Source organism: Salvelinus fontinalis, chromosome 5, assembly GCF_029448725.1.
Source record: "Salvelinus fontinalis isolate EN_2023a chromosome 5, ASM2944872v1, whole genome shotgun sequence".
Lineage (NCBI taxonomy): Eukaryota > Metazoa > Chordata > Actinopteri > Salmoniformes > Salmonidae > Salvelinus > Salvelinus fontinalis.
The window spans coordinates 62,543,009-62,556,246 of record NC_074669.1 but is presented as its reverse complement, the minus strand read 5'-3'; the positions used below and the strand labels follow the sequence as shown (position 1 = coordinate 62,556,246).

Below are 13,238 nucleotides of genomic sequence, written 5' to 3'. Positions count from 1 at the left end.
AGGACAACATGTCTATGGGGAAGAGAGAGAGAGACATCAACCACAGGAGAAGACAGGACAACATGTCTATGGGGAAGAGAGAGAGAGACATCAACCACAGGAGAAGACAGGACAACATGTCTATGGGGAAGAGAGAGAGACTCATCAACCAGAGGAGAAGACAGGACAACATGTCTATGGGGAAGAGAGAGAGACTCATCAACCACAGGAGAAGACAGGACAACATGTCTATGGAGAAGAGAGAGAGAGACATCAACCACAGGAGAAGACAGGACAACATGTCTATGGGGAAGAGAGAGAGACTCATCAACCACAGGAGAAGACAGGACAACATGTCTATGGGGAAGAGAGAGAGACTCATCAACCACAGGAGAAGACAGGACAACATGTCTATGGGGAAGAGAGAGAGAGACATCAACCACAGGAGAAGACAGGACAACATGTCTATGGGGAAGAGAGAGAGACTCATCAACCAGAGGAGAAGACAGGACAACATGTCTATGGGGAAGAGAGAGAGACTCATCAACCACAGGAGAAGACAGGACAACATGTCTATGGAGAAGAGAGAGAGACATCAACCAATCCCCAACATGTTATTCTTTCACATTAAAAGGTACAACTTGTATGATGACATTCCACAACGAGTAATGTTTCCATCCAGATAAACCACGTAACAAACATACCTAAAGCTGATCCCTTGTTATCCCATATTACAGTATCACCAGAAGTGAACGTTGAGTTACCTGCTGTAAGGAGGTTTCAGTGAAGGATCTGTCAAATGCCTGCGTCCCCGGAGGATCTTTATGCTGCCAACCCTTAACACTGCCCGTATTTATGCCAGCTCTGAGAGATTCACGTCTTCTTATCTGTCACGTCTGAGCCATAAAACTGGAAACAAAGCTATAATAAGGAACAAACTTGTTTTGATCAATAATGATTTAGTTCCTTTTTACAGGAAAGTACAAGCCTTCCAAAACAGGGTTAATGTCCAAAAAGGTAAAACAATAACCCTAGTTGATCATCCATAAAGAACTCATAAAAGATTTTCATGCTGCTTTGGTTGCTGCTTTAAAGCCTGTAATCTGTGTGAGGCCATTACAACAGTTGAGGAAACTGGACCCAACCCGTTACCTACAGACACACCTTGTCTCCTGTCTGCCAGGTCTGAGAGACTGGAAACTGGACCCAACCCGTTACCTACAGACACACCTTGTCTCCTGTCTGCCAGGTCTGAGAGACTGGAAACTGGACCCAACCCGTTACCTACAGACACACCTTGTCTCCTGTCTGCCAGGTCTGAGAGACTGGAAACTGGACCCAACCCGTTACCTACAGACACACCTTGTCTCCTGTCTGCCAGGTCTGAGAGACTGGAAACAAAGTCCTACAGAATAAGGAAGTAGGAATCAGTCAATATTCGTTTGAAGTATGTCTCAAATAGCACCCTATTCCCTATAGTGTGCACTTCTTTTATCCAGGGCCCATAAGGTCAAAACAAGTGCACTATATAGGTAATAGGGTGCCATTTCAGACGTAACCTGATTGAATATTGACTGATTCCAACTTCCCAGGCCCAGCCTTCTGTTTGTCTGGGCCTGGGAGGGCATAGGCCCACCCACGTGGGAGACAGGCCCACCCATGGCTGTGCCCCTGCCTAGTTATGTGAAATCCATAGATTAGGGACTAATGAATGTATTTAAATTGGCTGATTTCCTCGTATAAACTGTAACTCAGTAAAATCGTGTGTTGCTTATATACTTTTGTTCAGTATAGAATATGTGCTGATCTAGGATCTGTCCATTTCATCTTATTCATTATGGTCTATAGAAGACTAAACTGATCCTAGATCAGCACTCCCACCCTGAGAGGCTTTGTGGACAAGGGCCCAGGGCTAAGATACACAGGTGATGACAGGTGACCACGGGGCCATCTGTTCATGCAGTACCCAGTTCATACCACTAGGGGAGCCAGACAGTTGTTTTCAATGGAAGTGTGGACATTGACTCCGTACGGTTTTCATCTTCCAACATCATGCTGTTACAATTACAGAACACACCAGAGTTGTACAATCACAACATCTCTCCTTCTCGCCCTCTCTCTTGATGCATTTTCACATAGGCCCCTTTCTCAATATGATTCTATACATTTCCTTGTGTCCTCTCCTCGCCTCCTTTTGAAAACATCACGGGGGAAGCAAGGAGAGAGAAGACGTGGAAACAGGAACCCCCGAAGGGAAAGAGCTTGTAAGAAAGGAGACTGTCTAGAGTCGTCTCTCCTAATGTCCTGAGAGTTGATCATCGGAGAGAAGGTCCTCTGTGAAATCCTCCAGGTGAATCATTCACAGCGTTATGATTACCCTCCAGATGAACCAGCTGAATAACTAATCCAACACTCACATAACTAAATGTGCACGGAGACACACACACACGCACGCACGCACGCACGCACGCACACACACACACACACACACACACACACACACACACACACACACACACACACACACGTCTTGAAAGACTGATAAGGATATTGTAAAGTATCTTGCATTTACATTCAGAAAAGCAATTAACATTGTGATAGGTATCTCATCTCTCTCCCTCTCTAGCTTTCTCTCTCTCCCCCTCTCACTTATCTATCTCTCCCTCTCTCCCCCTTCCCCCTCTCGCTCCCTCCCTCTCTCTCCCTCCCTCCCCTCCCTCTACCTCCTCTCTCTCCCTTTCTCTCTCTCCCCCCTCTCACCCTCTCTCTCCTCTCTCCCTCTCTCTCTCCTCCTCTTTCTCCCCCTCTCTCTCTCTCCCTCTCTCCCCTTCTCTTTCCCTCCTCTCTCTCTCCCTCATCTCTCTCCCTCTCTCTCCCCTCTCTCTCCCCTTCTCTTTCCCTCCTCTCTCTATCCATCTCCCCCCTCTCTCTCCCTCCTTCCTCTCTCTCCCCCATCTCTCCCCCTCTCTCTTTCTCTCTCCTACCACTGACTCTGAGATGACCAGTCTGTTTGTGTCCTTCAGGACACAGAGAGAGAGGAGAGAGACAGAGAGAGAGAGAGAGAGAGAGAGAGAGAGAGAGAGCGAGAGAGAGAGAGAGAGAGAGAAAGACAGAGAGAGAGAGAGACAAAAATAGAAATAGAGAGACAGAGACAGAGAGAGACAGTCTTCCTGAGACATGGACACAAATAATTCAGCTTCTCCAACAGCATTAAGTGCCTTAACCCAACCTGGCAACGGGGTCTGGCCATGCTGCACGAACAATAACTGGCAACCCATCTGGCCCTCTTATAGAAATATTCATCCAGAATGGCACCCTACATTCCCTCTATAGTGCACTTCTTTTGACCAGGGCCCATGGGCTACAGGTCAAGAGTAGTGCACTATGTAGGGAATAGGGAGCCATTGGAGACGTAAACGTAGACTGCCTCATTAATTTATAGAACGTGGTGTCATTTTCATGAATAAAACTTGTGATGCCTGCTGTCCTGCCTACAGTCTCCTCTACTCAACTAGTGATGCCTGATGTGATGTCTACAGTCTCCTTTTCTCTACTAGTGATGCCTGATGTGATGCGTACAGTCTCCTCTGCTCTGCTAGTGATGCCTGGTGTGATTCCTCCAATCTCCTCTTCTCTACTAATAATGCCTGATCTGTTGCGTACTGTCTCATTTTCTGTACTAGTGATGCCTGATGTGATACGTGCAGTCTCATTTTCTCTACTAGTGAGGCCTGATGTGATTCCTACAGTCTCCTCTACTCTACTAGTGATGCCTGATGTGATTTCTACAGTCTCCTCTTCTCTACTAATGATGCCTGATGTGATTCCTACAGTCTCCTCTACTCTACTAGTGATGCCTGATGTGATTTCTACAGTCTCCTCTTCTCTACTAATGATGCCTGATGTGATTCATACAGTCTCCTCTTCTGTTCTAGTGATAACTGATGTGATTCCTACATCCTCTCCTCTACTAGTGATGTCTGATGTGATTCCTACATCCTCTACTCAACTAGTGATTTCTGATGAGATGCCTACAGTCTCCTTTTATCTACTAGTGATGCCAGATGTGATTCATACAGACACCTTTTCTCTGCAATCTTTTTGTTTCTGTCTCTTCTCATCCTCCTCTCTTTCCTCTCCTCAGCCCCTCTGTTTGTGCCTTTCTCCATCACTTCTCCTCTTTTCCTCTCTGTCTCGTCTCTCTGCCTCCTCTCTCTGCCTCCTCTCTCTGTCTCCGCACTATGCCTCCTCTCTATGCCTCCTCTCTCTGTCCCTCTCTCTGTCCTTCTCTCTGCCACCTCTCTCTGCCACCTCTCTCTGTCTCCTCGCTCTGCCTCCTCTCGCTGCCCTCTCTCTCTGCCTCCTCTCTCTGCCTCCTCTCTCTGCCTCCTCTCTCTGTCTCCTCTCTCTGTCTCTCTCTCTCTGTCTCTCTCTCTGCCTCCTCTCTCTTCCTCCTCTCTCTGTCTCCTCTCTCTGTCTCTCTCTCTCTGTCTCTCTCTCTCTGTCTCTCTCTGCCTCCTCTCTCTTCCTCCTCTCTCTGCCTCTTCTCTTTCTCTCCCTCTGCCTCCTCTCTCTGCCTCCTCTCTTTCGCTACAGCAGTCTGATCTCCTCTCTCTGCCTCCTCTCTTTCGCTACAGCAGTCTGATCTCCTCTCTCTGCCTCCTCTCTCTGTCTCCTCTCTCTGTCTCTCTCTCTCTGTCTCTCTCTCTGCCTCCTCTCTCTTCCTCCTCTCTCCGTCTCCTCTCTCCGCCTCTCTCTCTGCCTCTCTCTCTGCCTCTCTCTCTGCCTCCTCTCTTTCACTGCAGCAGTCTGATCTCCTCTCTCTGCCTCCTCTCTCTGTCTCCTCTCTCTGTCTCCTCTCTCTGCCTCTTCTCTCTGTCTCCTCTCTCTGCCTCTTCTCTCTGATCTCCTCTCTCTGTCCCCTCTCTCTGTCTCTCTCTCTGTCTCTCTCTCTGCCTCCTCTCTCTGTCTCCTCTCTCTCTGACAGCAGTCTGATCTCCTCTCCACTCAGGAAGAAAACCCAGCTGTAATACAAAGCTAAGCCCCATCCCCAGAGGGAGGTTCTGACGTCTGATATAAACTTGGACTGTGTCTCAAAGGGCTCCGTATTCCCTATAGGCCCTGGTCAAAGGTAGTGCACTACATAGGGAATAGGGTGCTATTGGGCCCTGGTCAAAAGTTGTGCACTTCATAAGGAGCCATTTGGGATACAGGCTAGGTACCAGGTCATATGGGATAAGTAGTGGGTCAAAGCTAACATAGTGTATAACAAGCTGGATTATGAAGACAACTTGGCATCCTATTCCCTATATAGTGCACTACTTTTGAACAGAAACCTATGGGGTCCTGGTCAAAAGGTGTGCACTATATAGGGGATAGGTTGCCATTTGGTATGCATCTCTGCCTCAGGTTGTAACTACAGAGCCATGACCTAGATGTAAAAGAGAGAAAGAAAGAGCGAAAGAAAGAGATAGAAGGAAAGAAAGAGAGAAAGAAGGGTTGGAGGAGAGACGGAAAAGGCCCCAAACGGTATTGTATTTATACTGTGGCTCACGTGTGTTTTATCCTGTATTAAACTATCCTGCTGTATCCATCTATGATGATTCTTCAGAAAAATTGTCACGTTCTGACCTTAGTTCCTTTGTTTTGTCTTTTGTTTTAGTATGGTCAGGGTGTGAGTTGGGTGGGTTGTCTATGTTAGTTTTTCTATGATTTTCTATTTCTGTGTTTGGCCTGATATGGTTCTCAATCAGAGGCAGCTGTCAATCGTTGTCCCTGATTGGGAACCATATTTAGGTAGCCTGTTTTCTGTTGGGTTTTGTGGGTGGTTATTTTCAGTCTTTGTGTGTCTGCACCAGACAGAACTGTTTCGGTTGTTTCTTTGTTGTTTTGTTATTCAGTGTTCAGTTTTGATTATTATTAAATATCATGAACACTTACCACGCTGCACCTTGGTCCTCACCTTCTTCCACCGACGACAGCCATTACAAAAATATGTCACTTGTGGATTTTAAATTCAACAACTCACATTATAGGGATGGTTTCCCAGACCTAAATTAAACCAACTCCTCTAGGCGACGAAAAAAGCACTTTCTTCAAATGAGATGCTCCCTAGGGCTTCTTCCTGAAATGTGCACTCCTTTAATCCCCGTTAGGGACTGAAAGACTGGCTTGGTGCAGACTGAATGTGTCCTGTACTTTCCTTATGCTGATCCAATACTGTTAAATCAGGAGTCAACCCTGGATTCCCCTCCGGACCTGCTTACCCTGTCTCAACCTCTCTCGCCTCAGCCTCAGCCTTCGGACCTGGTTTCCATTAACCCGCCCGAGCTTCCCCTGACCTGCACTCCATCTTCCCCCTGTGTTTCAATAAATACCTTGGTTACTTCATCCCAGTCTGCTCTTGGGTTCCCCTGTTCCACTCCGCATAACAATTTGCCTCGATGCGAGCATAGAAGTAGTTTAGTTCGTCTGGTAGGCTTGTGTCACCGGTCAGCTCTCGGCTGTGCTTCCCTTTGTAGTCTGTAATGGTTTGCAGGCCCTGTCACATCCGATGAGCCTTGGAGCCGGTGTTGTACGAGTCGATATTAGTCCTGTATTGACGCTTTGCCTGTTTGATGGTTCGTCGGAGGGCATAGCGGGAATTCTTATAAGCTTCCGGGTCAGAGTCCCGCTCCTTGAAATCGGCAGCTCTAGCCTTTAGCTCAGTGCGGATGTTGCCTGTAATCCATGACTTCTGATTGGGGTATGTACATATGGTCATTGTGGGGACGACGTCATCGATGCACTTATTGATGAAGCCAATGACTGATGTGGTGTACTCCTCAATGCCATCGGAAGAATCCCGGAACATGCTAGCAGAACAGTCCTGTAGCTTAGCATCTACTTCATCTGACCACTTCTTCATTGACCGGGTCACTGGTGCTTCCTGATTTCATTTTTGCTTGCAAGCAGGAATCAGGAGGATAGAGTTATGGTCAGATTTGCCAAATGGAGGGCAAGGGAGAGTTTTGTACGCGTCTCTGGGTGTGGAGTAAAGATGGTCTAGAATTTTTTTCCCTCTGGTTCCACATTTAACATGCTGATAGAAATTTGTTAAAACGGATTTAAGTTTCCCTTAATTAAAGTCCCCGGCCACTAGAAGTGCTGCCTCTGGATGAGCATTTTCCTGTTTGCTTATGGCAGAATACAGCTCATTGAATGCGGTCTTAGTGCCAGCATCGGTCTGTGGTGGTATGTAAACAGCTACAAAAAATACAGATGAAAACTCTCTAGGTAGATAGTGTGGTCTACAGCTTATCATGAGATACTCTACCTCAGGCAAACAATGGCTCGAGACTTCCTTAGATATCATGCAGCAGCTGTTGTTTACAAATATTCATAGACTGCCGCCCCTTGTCTTACCAGACGCCGCTGTTCTATCCTGCCAATACAGCGTATAACCAGCCACCCCTTGTCTTACCAGACGCTCCTGTTCTATCCTGCCGGTGCAGTGTATAACCAGCCAGCTGTATGTTGATAATGTCGTCATTCAGCCACGACTCTGTGAAGCATAAGATATGACCCGTTTTAATGTCCTGTTGGTAGTTTAATCTTCCTCGTCGGTCGTCAAATTGTATTTTTCAATGACATGCACGTTAGCTAGCAGAACGGAAGGCAGAGGGGGTTAATTCGATCGCCCTCTTTTTCTGTTCGCGGGAAAAGCAGTATGTCCTTTACGTCGTACACAAAGGGAAAAAAAGCTTCTGCCAGTTCATGGTGAGTAATCGTGTTTCTGATGTCCAGAAGGGATTTTCGGTCATAAGAGACGGTAGCAGCAACATTATTGACAAAATATGTTAAAATATAAGTTGAAAACAACGCAAAAAAACGAACATAAAAACATAGTTGATACACTCTCTCTGTATCGTCAGCCTCAATGGTGGACTTTCACCTGAAGCCAATCAGGAACAACAATAACAACCCTTCTATAACAGAAACCACACAGACCCCTCTTCACTGTCTCATGTTCACATAGTTACTCCTTCAAAAGCACATGCATATCAACATCACATCGGTTTCTGATTGTCTACTCTCCTTAATCTGGATTAATATTACATCACCTCGGTCTCTGTCTACTCTCCTTAATCTGGATTAATATTACATCCCCTCCTTCACTGGAGTGATCTGAAATAACTGACCAGGTGAAAGTCATTAAGTCTAATGATGAGCGGTCACCGTAATGGTGGAGTTCCTGCCCGACTGCGTTACAGCAGATGCCAGATCTCACAATGGCCTGGATAGACATGTGACATGTCTGCTAACCACATCATATAACACAGCAATCAGATACCCGACTGCACAGTCGATGACGTGGCAAGCAACCATTGGTTGATGCAATGCAATGCCTGCACATTGGATGTCTAGGCGGGGAGGAATTCTACCGTTGGTTTGTCCTGACAAGTCTCAGGCTAGCCTGGAGAAATCTAGTCTGTTTGTGCTAACATTCTACTCATGGAATGGAAAGGAGTGAAAAGTTAGCACAAACAGACTGGATTTCTCCAGGCTAGTCTTAAACTACCTGAATTCTCACACATACAGACACTCAAGGATATTGTATATCTTAAACGTGTATTCACATGAACTTTCCACAGTTCATCATGACAAATATTGTACATCTCTCTCTCTCTCTCTCTCTCTCTCTCTCTCTCTCTCTCTCTCTCTCTCTCTCTCTCTCTCTCTCTCTCTATCTATCTCTCCAGCAGTGTAGCATTAGTTGACTAACCCTCCCTCCTCTCTGACCTGTCATGTGTACTTACTTCTCAATTTAACCCTGACACATACCCCAGACAGTTAAAACCAATTAACAGTTCCCACGGGAACCATTATCTGCCGCACCTGCTGCCCTCAGGGCACATTTGGCCTTCGCACACCCAAGTGGCAGGAAATGGGTGGAGGTGTGCTCCAGTTAATAGCTTCCCTAAGCAGTAATGGTACTAGATCTGAAGGGAATGAAGGATATGAAACAAGTACAGTCATTAGGCAGACTCTTATAGACCGCCTGCGTCCGAAATGGCACCCTATTCTCTATGTAGTGCACTACTTTTGACCAGGGCCTATTGGGCTGTCGTGCACTACTTTTGACCAGGGCCTGTTGGGCTGTCGTGCACTACTTTTGACCAGGGCCTATTGGGCTGTCGTGCACTACTTTTGACCAGGGCCTATTGGGCTGTCGTGCACTACTTTTGACCAGGGCCTATTGGGCTGTCGTGCACTACTTTTGACCAGGGCCTATTGGGCTGTCGTGCACTACCTTTGACCAGGGCCTATAGGGCTGTCGTGCACTACTTTTGACCAGGGCCTATTGGGCTGTCGTGCACTACTTTTGACCAGGGCCTATTGGGCTGTCGTGCACTACTTTTGACCAGGGCCTATAGGGCTGTCGTGCACTACTTTTGACCAGGGCCTATTCGGCTGTCGTGCACTACTTTTGACCAAGGCCTATATAGCTGTCGTGCACTACTTTTGACCAAGGCCTATATAGCTGTCGTGCACTACTTTTGACCAAGGCCTATATAGCTGTCGTGCACTACTTTTGACCAAGGCCTATATAGCTGTCGTGCACTACTTTTGACCAAGGCCTATATAGCTGTCGTGCACTACTTTTGACCAGGGCCTATAGGGCTGTCGTGCACTACTTTTGACCAAGGCCTATATAGCTGTCGTGCACTACTTTTGACCAGGACCAATAGGGTGCTATGTGGGATGTAACCTATAGCTTTAGAATAAAGTCTTTAGAGAAATAAACTTTAAATTACATAAAATGTCTGCCTAGTTTGCAGAGGAATACAGTTTAAAAAATACCCTTATATACTGTAGATATTATGATAATACCCCTATATACTGTAGACAGTATGATAATACCCCTATATACTGTAGACATTATGATAATACCCCTATATACTGTAGACATTATGATAATACCCCTATATACTGTAGACAGTATGATAATACCCCTATATACTGTAGACATTATGATAATACCCTTATATACTGTAGACAGTATGATAACACCCTTATATACTGTAGACAGTATGATAATACCCCTATATACTGTAGACAGTATGATAATACCCCTATATACTGTAGACATTATGATAATACCCCTATATACTGTAGACATTATGATAATACCCTTATATACTGTAGACATTATGATAATACCCCTATATACTGTAGACATTATGATAATACCCCTATATACTGTAGACATTATGATAATACCCCTATATACTGTAGATATTATGATAATAACCTTATATACTTTAGATATTATTTAAAAAATTACCTTATGGGTCATTCCATGAAATGAGAACCTTTTGCATCCCTTTGATATTTTAAGCAGAAATTGTGCACCAATATTGAATTTGAAAAGTCTCATGTTTGAATGAAATGTCCTTTAATATTAACCACGTGGATATTTCATTAAATCAGATTTCAACCCACTTCCTCCCACCACGTCTCCCAGTATCACCATCATTGTAAAGCCCTAGTTGTTGTGTTGCTTTGACAAAGTCATTTCTGAAGACGATTTCCATTCGATTAGGGATTAATTTACATCTGTCCCACGTATCGGGGTCGGCCCTGATAAGTGAACAGATTGTTGGCCAATTTTCTGGTGTATTTGTGGTGTAAAACTGAGTGTGTCGAGCATGTCGAGCAACCATGTTCCCCATAGACAGACGGGCTAGAATTTGTTTTACACAAATAAATAATGTTTTGTGAAACGTGTATTAAATTGTCCCTCATGTTGTGTTCCGGTCGAATTGGAACGATTTACAAGTTTTCTCTCTGAAAAATGTAGTTTATTTAATCTGATTGTCATAAGGTTCCATTACTTTGTCCACACACAGACCCCAACATGCATGTGTGTGTAACGGCTGTTGCTCTCCTCATCCTCGGACGAGGTGAGGAGAGAAGGATCTTCTGACCAAAACGCAGCTTGCGGGAAATAAGCCATCTTTTATTATTAACGACAAAACTGATGGCAACACGAAACAAAACAAAACACTTTCAAAACTTACAAAATAAGAAAACGACGTTGACGAAACCTGAACATAAACCTACATAACTAAACATAAACTTACGTACAGGAAACAGACGACATCGAAACGAAACGAAACAAACAAACGCTACAGTCCAGTGTGGTACGAACATACATACTGACACGGAAGACAATCACCCACAACGAACACTGTGACAACGCCTACCTAAATATGACTCTTAATTAGAGGAACGCCAAACACCTGCCTCTAATTAAGAGCCATACCAGGTAACCCAAAACCAACACAGAAACAGAAAACATAGAATGCCCACCCAACCTCACGTCCTGACCAACTAACACAATTAACAACTAACATAAATAGGTCAGGAACGTGACAGTACCCCCCCCACAAGGTGCGAACTCCGGACGCACCAGCACAAAGTCTAGGGGAGGGTCTGGGTGGGCATCTAACCACGGTGGTGGCTCAGGCTCCGGGCGCGGTTCCCACCCCACCATAATCCATCCTAGCTGCCTCCCTCCAAGAATGTCCACCCTCTTTTTTCCCCCACAAAATCCTCTTAATAATATACCTAATAAGGACAACACCGGGACAGAGAGATAAAACAAGACAGAGGGATAGATAAGAATATAGAGATAGATGAAGATAGAGAGGGAGATCAGGATAGAGGGGCAACTCCGGACTGAAAGGCAGCTCCGGACAGAGAGACAGCTCTGGACTGATGGGCAGTTCTGGGTATCTAGCCTTTTCAGGCTGAAGGGCAGCTCATGGCTGACTGACGAATCTCGACGCTCATGGCTGGCTGACGGCTCTCGACGCTCATGGCAGGCTGACGGCTCTCGACGCTCATGGCAGGCTGACGGCTCTCGACGCTCATGGCAGGCTGACGGCTCTCGACGCTCATGGCAGGCTGACGGCTCTCGACGCTCATGGCAGGCTGACGGCTCTCGACGCTCATGGCAGGCTGACGGCTCTCGACGCTCATGGCAGGCTGACGGCTCTCGACGCTCATGGCGCTCTGACGGCTCTGGCTGCTCATGGCGCTCTGACGGCTCTGGCTGCTCATGGCTCTCTGACGGCTCTGGCTGCTCATGGCTCTCTGACGGCTCTGGCTGCTCATGGCTCGCTGGCGGCTCTGGCTGCTCATGGCTCTCTGGCGGCTCTGGCTGCTCATGGCTCTCTGACGGCTCTGGCTGCTCATGGCTCTCTGACGGCTCTGGCTGCTCATGGCTCGCTGGCGGCTCTGGCTGCTCATGGCTCGCTGGCGGCTCTGGCAGATCCTGTCTGGTTGGCGGCTCTGGCAGATCCTGTCTGGTTGGCGGCTCTGGCAGATCCTGTCTGGTTGGCGGCTCTGGCAGATCCTGTCTGGCTGACGGCTCTAGCGGCTCCTGTCTGGCTGACGGCTCTAGCGGCTCCTGTCTGGCTGACGGCTCTGTAGGCTCATGGCAGACGGGCGGCTTTGCAGGCTCATGGCAGACGGGCGGCTTTGCAGGCTCATGGCAGACGGATGGCTCAGACGGCGCTGGGGAGACGGATGGCTCAGATGGCGCTGGGGAGACGGATGGCTCAGATGGCGCTGGGGAGACGGATGGCTCAGATGGCGCTGGGGAGACGGATGGCTCAGATGGCGCTGGGGAGACGGATGGCTCAGATGGCGCTGGGGAGACGGATGGCTCTGGCCGGATACGGTGCACTGTAGACCTGGTGCGTGGTGCCGGAACTGGAGGCACCGTGCTAATGACAAGCACCTTCCTACTAGTGCGGGGAGCAGGGACAGGGTACACTGTATTCTCAAAGCCTACTCTATCCCTGATGCGTGGTACCGGCACTGGTGACGCCGGGCTGAGGACAAGCACATCAGGATTAGTAGGGGGAGAAGATACAGTTTGTACAGGGCTCTGGAGACGCACTGGTAGCCTAGTGCGTAGTGTATACACTGTAGGTACTAGGCTGGGGCGGGGAGGTGGTGCCGGAAATACCGGACCGTGGAGACGTACTGGCACTCTTGAGCATTGAGCCTGCCCAACCTTACCTGGTTGAATGCTCCCGGTTGCCCGACCAGTGCGGGGAGGTGGAATAACCCGCACCGGCGTATGTAGGCGAACCAGGGAAACCATGCGTAAGGCAGGTGCCATGTATGCCGGCCCGAGGAGACGCACTGGAGACCAGACGCGTTGAGCCGGCCTCATGACACCTGGCTCAATACTCAATCTAGCC

The 13,238-nt window shown here is 47.4% G+C and overlaps 1 protein-coding gene across 1 annotated transcript in view; it reads right to left on the bottom strand.

Annotated features, from left to right (window-relative positions):
- The window catches only part of LOC129856012 (intelectin-like), a 16,445-nt gene extending 15,651 nt beyond the window's left edge, over nt 1–794 (bottom strand). The window contains exon 1 of the mRNA XM_055924141.1: nt 744–794. The gene's annotated coding sequence lies outside the window, so the exon portion shown is untranslated. The remainder of the gene's footprint in view (nt 1–743) is intronic.
- Between the last annotated feature and the right edge of the window lie 12,444 nt (nt 795–13,238).